The sequence below is a fragment of the Orbicella franksi genome, chromosome 6 (genome assembly GCF_964199315.1).
Source record: "Orbicella franksi chromosome 6, jaOrbFran1.1, whole genome shotgun sequence".
Classification (NCBI taxonomy): domain Eukaryota; kingdom Metazoa; phylum Cnidaria; class Anthozoa; order Scleractinia; family Merulinidae; genus Orbicella; species Orbicella franksi.
The window spans coordinates 13,891,656-13,903,927 of NC_138150.1; the positions used below are offsets into that span (position 1 = coordinate 13,891,656).

Consider the following 12,272-nt stretch of genomic DNA (forward strand, 5'->3'; position numbering starts at 1 on the left):
AATGTCTGTGTTTTTATCTATGTCTGAGTGTACAATTTGAACAACATGAAAGAAAATAATTCTAACAGGGTAACAAGGGCAAAATAAAGTGTTTTGAGACAAGCTAGTGAGGAAAAGATACTCACGTTCTGGAGACAACGCCAAAATGAAGGTTCTCACGTTCGCGCGAAACGAAGACGACTTGACAGACAACTCCAGAACGCCTACCGGAACAAAAAGTTACTTCCGGTCGCCGTCGCCGTCGCAAAATAACCTGGTGCTTAAATTCCCTAACGACTCGTTCGCCAACGTCTTAGGTCGATTCGCCAACGTCCTAAGTCGTTTCGCCAACGTCCTACCGGTCAATTCGCCAACGTCATATATCCAGTACTAACGAAAAAAAAAAAAGCTGCTTATTGATGTTTGGAATGCAATCCTGATCCTTGGGTGATCCTTGGGTCAAGAAATTTTAAGTCACTGCCAGTTTCGCTTGACTGACTGTAGATCAATTTGCATGTTTCTGATAGTTTCACAAGCCGGCTCGTGGGTGCTACATCGCGGTAATTTTCACGGTGAAAATTGACTGTTGAATACCAAAGTCCGATGGCTTCCAAAAGTTTGATGGCTTCCAATTCGCGGATAATGCATTACGATGTAAATTAACATTATATCTTTTCCTTCTTCAAAAGCAAACAGAGTTTGTTTTCATTTTCCAGCCTTATAATCGAGTTAGAAATAAAATGGAACGTCAAGTAAATAACAACAGCAATTTTATTACAGTATATAGTATCAAATATTTACAAGCACAAAAATCCTATGAAACCTATTTACAAAACCTGATTGAAACCTATATTTATCTGAAACCAATTAATTTATCCTATTTACAGAGAAGTTCTAGTTCGCACGAGCTGGTCCGTTAAGCCGAGAACAAGTCTTGAGTAGTTGGGCGGCAGTCTTTTCGTTGTTCTCGTACTTTTCCGAGCTTGCAAATAGCTTAGCCTGGATATTCCTAGTGACACTACGTTGAATTCGTTTAAGTTTATGGTCTGATACAAGTTTTGCCTCCCTATCAAGCAACTCGATTACTAAATACAACGGCAAACCGCACTGTTCCCCCGCTCGGCGATTGAGTGTGTTATGCCAACCTTCAAGATCATTATTGGTCCGGATCGGCTTGGTTTTGTCAATACTGTCGTCGTAAATAATGAGGTGCTCTTGCATGGAAAATAACTCTAGGTAAGGGAATGAAATAAATGACAACACACACAAGTGAAGGTAAACTTTTATTTAGGGACCGTTCATTTTTTATAAGGTAGGGGGGGCTGGTGGGATTTGGGGGGGGGGGCCATGCGAAAAAAAATGGCTTTCGAGGGGGGGCCATCCCAAAAAAATAAGGGAAAAAGGGGGGGGTCACGTGAAATATTTCAGTAAAACTTTAAAATGGCATAATGTTTGAATATCAAAAAAATTGCTATAGAATAAACATAGAAGGCAGGATACAAATTTATTACAAACTTTCCTTCTGCTTTAAAAAACGTTTGGCGACAAAAAGCATTTGTAGCTACTGAAAAGAAGTATTTAACACTGTTATTTTCGAATGCAACTTTCACTGGCACTCATCTTCATCTCCGCTGTCGTCGAGTTCTTCGTCGCCGCTTGTGCTGTTATGGGAGTCTCTTTCACCAATGCTGCAAGAAGCAGCAATGCTTTCCGTCAGAGTGTACTCTTCAGGGTACATGAAGGTGTAAACATAATCTCTGACTTCCCGCTCAAGGTTGGTGGTGATTCTGCTTCTTGCAGCATTGGTGAAATAATTCCCTTCCAAGAGCTGTGCGATGTATGGCCCATCTCTTCTAAATATCGACGTGGCAACATCCTCAACTTTAAGACAGTCTTCCGGGACGGCCGGTCTAGGAGGGTACACAAGGCATTGTGGAAGATCATTTCCTAGCGGGTTTCCAACACAGATTCCATAAACTCGTTGGACGTTGTTTTCAGTCCACTTCCTCTTTCTTTCATTTGACTTTCTGCAGTTTTCTTTTTTCCTTCTCCTTTTGTTGATGTGCTGTTTGAGTATGCCTTTGAATATGCTGTTATAATTGCTCTTCTTATTTTCTAGTGCTTCCATGTCCTGCGTGACCTTCGTCAACTTAGCTTCTGTACATTTGATCTGTTTTACATTAAAACTGTGGGCAAATTCTTCGCCCTGCTTTAAAGCAAGCCCATTGGACTGAAAGAGTGTGGAATCGTGTTCCTTTACATCTTTCAATATGACATTCAACTTTTCCAACATTGCTCTGTGCTCTTTGATGGAGAAGTTCAGTTTTCTTCCATCACTGGGCTTCAACTGGTACCCTTGCATGGAAAACTCACTCGCCCTTTCTGAACAGCCATCCGCACCTAGAAAAATTGCTTCTTTTGCTTGTAAGATGTCAAACTGCCTGGATCGTTCAGCTGTAAACCTTTTCTTAAACGACTCGTCGCTTTCGCCATTATTGCGCATTTTGGAATGAGCCTCTTTCATGATGCTCATGTAGTAATGCACTCTTTCCCCGATTGGATTAACAATATAAAGAAGAAAGAGCATGGAAGTGGCAGGCTGGTTTTATCTGACCCAGAGAGCGTTGCTCTATTTGCAGATAAGTTTATTGTCAAATCGAAGTTTGTGGTGGATTATCTTCAGCATCTTGAAGTGCTGGAATTTAAAAGGAAAAAGAGAGCAGAAGAAAAGGCAAAGTTAAGTAGGGAGGAGGATTATCCTTGGACTGAGTTGTGCGAAGATCTAACCAAGCTTAAAAAGCTACGTGTTCCAGAACTAAACAAGTACTCAAACTACCACGGGCTGAAGCAGCATTTGAAAAGCAGCAAGAGTGAGAAAGTAAAGGCAATTGTAAGACATTCATGCTTGCAGCAGAAGAGTCCTCTCAGAGCTGGCCAACCAACACTGAGAAATGCCAAGACATTGACACAAAATGACAACAGGGCAAGTGCTGACAGCAGTGAAACGGATGAAAGTGACAATTATGAGTATGACAGTGATGCCATTGACTCTGGGGGAGAAGATGACTCAAGTGACGTCATTCTTGCATTCATCAATTCGGATGAGGAAGATGCCAATGAGAGGCCAAATGCCACACGCTCAGGGCGAGCCATAACTAGGAGATCCGAAATTGACTTCTCTTTCTTTTGATTTGTTTTTTAAACAACAGCTCTCTGTCGTATAGAGATTGTAAATATTGTCTTCATAGTGAGCACAATAACGTGAAGTAGGGGGATAATAGAGAAATATTAAAAAAGTTGAAATCTAAATATTGTTTGTTCAATTTTTTTTTTGGGGGGGGGTCATCCCAAAAAATGACCGCAATAAGGGGGAGCCATGTGAAAAAATTGGTAAGCTGAGGGGGGGTCATGCGATTTTTAAATGGTGCTTCCCAAATCCCACCAGCCCCCCCTCCCTCATAAAAAATGAACGGTTCCTTAGACGTTGGCGAATTGACCGGTAGGACGTTGGCGAAGCGACCTAAGACATTGGCGAACGAGATGTTGGCGAAACGACCGGATACCAAAATTTTTGGTTCAATTCAATCTTTTAATTTTCATGATTCAATCCAATACCTGGAATATTGATTCAATCCAATTCCTCGAATATTGATTCAATCCAATACCTCGAATATTGATGCAATCCAATACCTCGAATATTGATTCAATCCAATACCTCGAATAATGATTCAAACCAATACCTCGAATATTGATGCAATCTACCTCGAATATTGATGCAATCTTCCTGGGCCGAGCGCGGCCGACAGGAACGAGAGTAACTGAGCACTAGAGAGCACTGAAAACATGGCGGGCGAAGGAGAACTAGATTTAGAAGTCGAGTTTCCTAAGTTTCTTGCAGACGTCTTGGATAAAACGGAAATAATTTTTGAGAATTTTGACTCAGAAGTTGCAGAAGCGCACGCCGAAGTTCTTGATCAAACCATTAGTCTGCTTAGGTAAATGAGGCATTGCTACAACCGAGACACAAGGGACACGGAGAATTTAGATTCCATTACTGTCGCTTTTGTAGATGTAAGTTAACCAATTTTTATGTGACAAACATATTTGTTTATTAAAAGCTGTGTGTGCTAGCTTTTTGTGACAAATAACATAAACTGTGGCAAATTGTGGTACCACATTGGTCTTTGGTATTGTGCACATTTCTGCTGTCCAATCATTACTGGCACACTAAACTTTGAACTGTAAACAAAATTTTTCCTGTGCTATGTACACAGTCAAACATTTTTCTCACAAAAAACTGTTTGTGTAAACCTGGCTTTATGTTATTTTTGAAATAAGAACCTTACATTTTACAAGACAGCGATCATTGAACATTGGGATGTGTTTTAAGTTTTTCAATGTTGTTGTCTCATGTTTTGCAATATTTAACCCACCTGTGGTACTTCTTTCCTAAAAACGATGTTTTTCTTGATATTCTATGACAAACATTGCACCAATTTGTTGTGAATATTATCAGGTACCCACCGCTCAAGGCTAACACTATTGCCAACTAGCCACACATTTCAGTTTTGAATAGTAGATTTTGCACTTTCACTAGCCATTGTGGCAATCATGATGGAATGGAGTACTGGTCTACTGGATGAAAACAAAATTGAGAGTTATCCTGACAAAGTAAAACTGAAGAGAATAGAAACTAATGAAAACAGGGAAACTATGAGTGGATTTCATGGAAATAATTGCCTCAATAAGCATATAAATATTTAACTATTAAACGGAGATAAAAGAAAATGGTACCACTGATAGAAGTACATCAGAGATTGAACATAAGCATATTCAAGAAAAGCAGGATTCGTGTTTGTGGGAGTGAAATTTCTTAGTGATTATTATTAACATTTTAGATGCAACAAGATATGTCCAAGATTGACCACTCTTATAAAAAAGTCAGTGAAACTGTGTATTAAAAAGGCTGGCTGGTGCAAAGTTAGTTTTGGCTAGTGACATGAGACCTGTTAGTAGCCATTACGCCATTGCACCAAGAATTTAGTCTTGTGTCCTGGGTACTTTTGAAAATAAGATAACAAATTAACCTTGCAACATTTTAACATCTGTTTTGATAAGCACCTGAAAAATCTACAAGGCAGAGTAGTGCACATGGCAGTTATAAAATGCCCTGATTTCTCTTCAGTTTAGTTGTGTTGCTAGACATTAGGCATTCTGTAATTCCTGAAAGCAGTTTCTGAGTTTTGTATATCAATGAAAAGAAAGATGAGAAAATAATTTACTTGATACAGGGTGAGGTTTTTTGTTGTGAATTGAGTTGCAAAAATACTTTAGTGGCGCCATAATCTCCTTTACCCAGCCCACACACGTAGTGTTATGTAACTGTCAGTTGCCCAAGTTTAACTGTCACAAGTTCTAGAGCCTCTTGGAAGATGTCTACTCCCATTTGACTTGATTCTTTTAAGGGATGTAGCATTTCCAATACAAATGACTGCACTGAATCATGTTGTCCAGGTCAATTTCTTCAACTACAACATTGTTATCACTGTCCAATGGAGTTGGACCATCAGGATCATCACCATAGTATTCAAAATCATATGACTTTCCATTTGAAAGGGGGTTTTCAGGCTGCATCATATGATAAGCCACATTTGGTATGGCAACCAGTTTTTTTTCTGTTCTTACATTTTGGTGGTTGAAAGCTTCAGTGAACTGGCAAAGAGCTTGGTTTATCCTTGGTTGAAAAACTAAGTTTAAGGTGAAAAGATGCACTGAATTATCAGTGTCCAGGATGCCTGACAATTCAATACTATAAAAAGTGTAAAAGTACAAGTGGGAAGCACAACGGAAAACATCCCACAATCTTTCAGTTCGTTGGTTGTGTTGATGGCCCAGCAGTGAAGCTGCCCCTCTCCTCTCTTCTAACCTGCACCATTGTATTGCACACACCAACATTTTCAACACCATGATCTACTCATACTCTCAAAGGCCAAAATTCTCCGTCTCTCTTAACAGCATCCAGAAACAATTCAAGAACTGTTTCTGCTTTATTCTTGGTACTACATTTCAAAAACGTTATTCTCCGAGAAAATCCGTCTATACAGCCGTGAATTAGTATTTTCCATTGGATCAGGGAGTGATGTCCATCCAGATGCCAAAGCGAATTTACGCACCCCATCTCAAGACAGTATTTTGGGGATCTAATTTTGTTAACCTTTCTCTTATTCTTCTCCGTTGAACCTGTAACCCAATGGACTTAAAGAAACCTGCAATGAAGTTATATCCAGTAGCACTTCCGTGGTTAGAAATGTACTCTTGACTGATTTCAGTTCCTTATCAGGTAAGCTGTCGAAACCCCTCATATCTTCTAAGCCATACCGCCCGGGGGGGGGGGGGGGGGGGAGGCACTGCCATATATGGGCTATATAGGTATGTGCCGCTGTGAAGGGTATGGTTTTCAAGCAGTTTACTCTAGGATAGGGTATATAAATCAGAGCATTTGGGTCTAGAATAGGGTATAATTTTTCACAAAACTGACTAGTTGGTTGAAGATTTTATCTAGACTAAGGAAACCAGGAATTGCCACTCAAAAATATAAAAAAATTAAATCGGCAAGTTTAAATTTACGCAGATCAGCCTCAACAGTGTCGATAGATGGGGGGATTTGGAGAGTTTACTCTAGTATAGGGTAGCAAAATTCAGCTGAACTACAATCATGGACAAAAGTCTTGGGACAAATTTGCACTTTTGGTGCTTTTGCGTACACGCCAGCTGCGAATACAACTTCACCTGCCTAACCTTGCCCCCCCCCCCCCCCACCCCCCATACAATGTTGAAAACTAGTACGTGCGATTTCACCTGATTTTCAACATTGTGTTGGGGGGGAAGGGGGAACAGCAACCCGGTTATAAAGGATATAGCAGCGTTTTCTTCATACTTCAGTTCTAAAACACAGATAATCCGTTACATTACATAAGGGTCCCAAGGACTTTTGTCCACGATTGTAGCTCTGGTATAGGCTAAGGGTTCCAGGGTCCCAGCGGCACATCCCCTCCCAGAAATTCCCAAAGTACCCCCCCCCCCCCCCGGGCCATACCGTCTGTCACTCTTCTGTGAATTGTCCATCTGGAAACTCCAATCATCTCTGTTATCGTTGTCCAGATGAATCCTAGTCCTCAAAGTTTCTCAGGCACCTCTACAGGAATTTTAAGAAATGGTCTTCCATGCTCTCCTCTTTTTTCGCTTTCTATCGTAATGGATTCCGCAGTTAAAATTGACGGAGTAATAGCTCTACGACGCAACACACTGAGCACATCTACAAAAGCGACAGTAGTGGAATCTAAATTTTCGTTGACCCTTGTGTCTCGGTTGTAGCAATGCCTCATTTACCTAAGCAGACTAATGGTTTGATCAAGAACTTCGGCGTGCACTTCTGCAACTTCTGAGTCAAAATTCTCAAAAATTATTTCCGTTTTATCCAAGACGTCTGCAAGAAACTTAGGAAACTCGACTTCTAAATCTAGTTCTCCTTCGCCCGCCATGTTTTCAGTGCTCTCTAGTGCTCAGTTACTCTCGTTCCTGTCGGCCGCGCTCGGCCCAGGAAGATTGCATCAATATTCGAGGTAGATTGCATCAATATTCGAGGTATTAGATTGAATCGTTATTCGAGGTATTGGATTGAATCAATATTCGAGGTATTGGATTGCATCAATATTCGAGGAATTGGATTGAATCAATATTCGAGGAATTGGATTGAATCAATATTCCAGGTATTGGATTGAATCATGAAAATTAAAAGATTGAATTGAACCAAAAATTTTATTTGCCATTGGATTGAATGCCTTTTTATATGTTTAAATAAAACCATTATTTAAAGGATTAAACATATATTGCAAGGATTAAATTTTGCTACAAACGGCTTGCCATACACATCGTAATACCTTTGTTTATTTAAAAAAAAACCGACACAGTGCTCTCAAGTCTCACGCATTGAGCATGAGGCTCACGCAAACGAATTCAATCTTGCGCTCTCGCGCTGAAACGATTATTTCTCACGTATTGAAGGTTCCTTGCTGTTTTAGTCAAGTACATATTAAATTAAGTATCTCTTTGGATATAATTTACTCCTTGTATGCTTTGCACTTGCTTCGACCACTTTTCAGTAGTAGAAATTCTTATGCTGAGCCAGCATTTCTCCGGTCAGTGGGTTTAATGGTTACTCTATGGTTACTTTTAAAGCATCATATTTCGACTCAGAATGAAGGAAAAGACTTCTTAGCTACTTCAATTTTTCAAAGTCTTCTAAGGGGCTGGGGGCATGCTTTCTAAGGGCTTGGGCATGCTTTCGAGCGCTTAAGTGGCAGTCTCTCTAAAAGCGGTCCACTGCATTTCTGGTCGGAAAAAAGTTTTCCCTCAAACTTTTCTCAGTGAACTATCTTGGGTCATAAGTAAATGCAAAGACTTTAGTTTTTGCAAATACGTCAAAATAATTTTTTTAGAGCTCACAACAATCATAGCCGGAAAACGCCTAAATTTGAGCGTTCCAATGACGGAAAATTTCCTAAATTGACAAGCTCGCTGCTCAAAGACCACCAAACGTAACAAAAAATTGTTATTATCCCTACATTAAGTGATCCTTCAAGGGTAAGAAATGCACGTTACTTTTGATACATTTTGTTTTGGGGGATCCTGAAAATTTATCTATTACCACCCGTTATGTCACTTTCTGAAAACCTGCCAAAGTAGCTTGTCTTCGCTGGCGTTTATTTCCCAAGTCCAGACACGGCCGCTCAAAATTCCAACTGAATTCTGCTACACAAGGGTTAGGAAACATAGAAATGTAAAAATACCTTGCGCTTTTTATCTTTCTTTCCCACAGCGACTTCGAACTTTCTGTGCTTTGTGCGATTCTGACACTTCATTATGCAAATTAGGTTGTCACGCAAGTTCACATTCAAAACGCTTTAACATTGTTACATTTCACCTTAAGTCTAAAATAAAAACGATTACACAAAAATAAAAATTATTAACGGCTTAAGTAGCTGAAAGTGTTGACTTATTTGTTCCCTTGTACCGTGCCGTGAGGAAATCGCTGGGAAATGATGTGGTGGCTCCAAAGTATTATGCAAATTTGGTTGCCTGTAAAACTTGGTCTATATAATCGGGAAACTTTTTCATGTTTTTGAATCTAGCTTTTCTTCTACTGACGATTTAAAAAAGAAATATGTGTAATTCAATATTTGCATGCACTTAGGGTTCTAATACTTAAACATGTAAAATTCAGCTTTTACTACGTGTGAAAGGCTTCTACAATGAATACTGAAATCGACAATTTGTGACCAATGTATTCAATTCAGTTAGCTTCTATTCTGTTTATTATCTTCTATTCGGCAACTGAAAGTTGAAAGGCGACATGGTTTAGCTTTGGAGGTTTTCGTGGATTAGTATATCCGTATCATTTATGAGCAAAGTTAAATATTTAGTAACTTGAAATAGTTTGCGCGGCTAGAATTAATATCAAAAGATCAATTTTGGCTTTTTTTATTACCCGTTGAAGCGACCGCCCAACAACAGGAATAGGCAATTTTATAACTAATTTTGGTGGCCTCGTTTAGTATCAATTTTGTAATTTAATTTTAGGGACAGTTTTGGCAAGAAATTTCAGTGCTAGTTGTGTAGTGTTTTGGCTAAAGCCTAGCTTACATGATTAAATTTTACCACCGTGTCTGACAAATCAGATTAAGGTTACAGTATACCTTCAGATCGGCAATTTTCTTCAAATTTGGATTTTTGGTTCAAAGTAATGGTCGAAGAGTAATCTCTAATTTCTGAAAACAAAATTGAAAAAAACCCAATATTGGCGGACAAATGGAGGTTTTACGTTATGGCCGGAAGTAAAAGTTCCCTCTTGATTGACAGCCCTATAAAGTGTAGGTAATCAACTTTCGCGGGAATATTACCTACATGGATACCACGAATTGGCTGGCTACTCAGTTAATCAGCATTGTTAATCCAAGCTTTTTCGTATTAGGGGTAATTCTATTAAGTTATAAGTAAACATGAACCACGGAAAACTCCGTTTACCAGTTCGAAAAGCGAAGAACGAATGAAAATATATCAGTGAGTGAAGAAGAGAAAGTTGGCCTCGCGGATGAAACTATAGCCATCGTATCAAGCGGGCAAAAAGATCGAGTCAAGAGAGGAGAAAGGTTCCGTTAAAATTTGAGAACTCGACAGCGATAACAGCGATGTTTACAGTGACTCTTTTGTTGAGTCCGATACCGATGAATCGTCCAACTCATTGAGATCCATTGGAATATTATCCATGCACATTTACTCCGCCGCGCTTTCTTTTGTTTGTTCTCGTCGCCCAGCTGCTCTAGCTTTCGTATCCTTTTTCATCTTCCCCATTTTGCCAGACCAGCCTCAAGAAAAACCCAGCTGCAGAAAAATTATCTCTCCGCCTTGAGGGCATTGCGAAACACAAGGGTTTTTTGGAGATTCACGCGTAAATTTCACCGCGAGTTAATGGTAGTAAATTTTCCAAGCGCTGATTGGCTCAGTGATCTGAGAACCCAGTTGAAGGCGTTTGTGGGCGGAGTTTGTTTGCAAAGCAAGAGATTTTTCTTAGCGCTGTTTTCTCGAATAAATTTTTTCGCTTGAAGCAGACATTTTAAAGAGTTACAACTCAAAGGGAATTTCTTTGATTGCCCTCAGATTTGTACAGTAGCTAGATTAACATATAAAAAACAAAAACGTGTCTGCGAATTGTTTATTTCGAAATATTTTTTCTCCGAGAGCGATTTTTGTACGATCACTTCTCATTTTTCAAATCCTATTTCGAAAATGTTCTGTAACTTTTTACTGCAATTGAATATGGCAAAATGCAGACACGTTTTTTTAGCGCTTTTTGTCCTGAAACCGAAGAAAAAAATAAATTGGCGAAAAACAAAATTCGCTTTGACTTGTAGCTTCCAAAAGGTAATTAGGACGCTTTCATTTAGTCGCCGTGAAAAAATCGGCAATTCATTTTATTTCAAAATTTTTGGTATGGTTTGATGGCCAGCTCTATAAGCTTTAATTTGATATAAGGGTTTAGGTATCTACAGCTTAAACCGGACGCGCTACATCGCTTGGACGCGAGACACCCCTGAAGGTATACGGTAACCTTAAACGGATACCTATCTCAAAACAAAATGTCGTGCTTTTTATCGCGCACGTGTACAGACCGTTGTGGGATTCAATAGGAAAATCGAGTATCATTAGCTTACTTCGATGCAATGACATCATAGAAAGTCACCTTGCTTCCATCCATTTGTCACGAGAGACCATAACAGAGGGACAGCTTATCTTGGCGAGGGCTGACCTTTTTGATTTAGACGAGTCGCTTGTCGCGCAAATGTCCGTATGCGTCAAGTACAGGCACACGTATGGGAAGTTCTGGCGACCCAGAACAGCCTGTCAGTATCCAGCACATCAAGGGCGTCCTGGTAGGAACCAGAAAGCGGCAAAGAGCTGATATTCACTGAATCTTGAAATGGCTAAAGCCATCAAATGTATGGTGTTCTTGTTCAAGTCGGCTCAGGTTCGTACAACAAATTGTAACTTTCTTACACACCTTTTGTTACGTAACACAGGCGTTAAAACATTTTGTTTTATCCGGCTGTAATGTATTGAAAGCAGTTTCAGAGGTAATAGAGGCCCTGCCCCATAGAGAAAAGGTCAAATTAGCTGCCCCTGAGAGGGATCTGAGTTCACATAGCTGTTAGGTCACGACATCCTCACCACAACACAACCCGTCCTCATCCTCGTGTTTACTTTTTGATCATCCTGATTCTCGCTCTTCTGGAGTATAGTAAAACATATGAGAGTCATCTGAGTGATTTGGTTACGAAAACGTTATTAAATAAAGAAGTACTCACTCAGTTAGGAGAACAATAATTGTCCACCAAGTCGATGCTCATTTTGAAGTGTTTTCCAAATGCATCGCAATTCCATTATAACCAAAGAGCAAGCAAAGTTGCATTGTAAGACAATGAGTATTGCTAAAGCGAATACACACTGTACGAACCTGTACACGTTGGTTGACTTTGCAGTGTCTGGAGCAGATAAGGAGGTAAAATATTTGTGGCTTGTGCAACACAGCTGAGGTTACGAAGTCTACGAAGGTCACGATGTTGTCGATTTCAGTTACAGCGTTCTGTCAAGATTTGATATCAATTTTCAAGTTTTAACATCGACTAAATAGTACGGTTCACTTTAGAAACATCAGCCGAAAATGGAAAGAAAGAATC

General features: G+C 39.7%; 1 protein-coding gene across 1 annotated transcript in view; it reads right to left on the bottom strand.

The window, feature by feature from the left end:
* Positions 1 to 1,092, bottom strand: part of LOC145489972 (uncharacterized) — a 2,173-nt gene extending 1,081 nt beyond the window's left edge. Inside the window, exon 1 of the mRNA XM_081469064.1 lies at positions 1 to 1,092. This exon is cut by the window's left edge and continues 59 nt beyond it. The gene's annotated coding sequence lies outside the window, so the exon portion shown is untranslated.
* Positions 1,093 to 12,272: the final 11,180 nt, after the last annotated feature.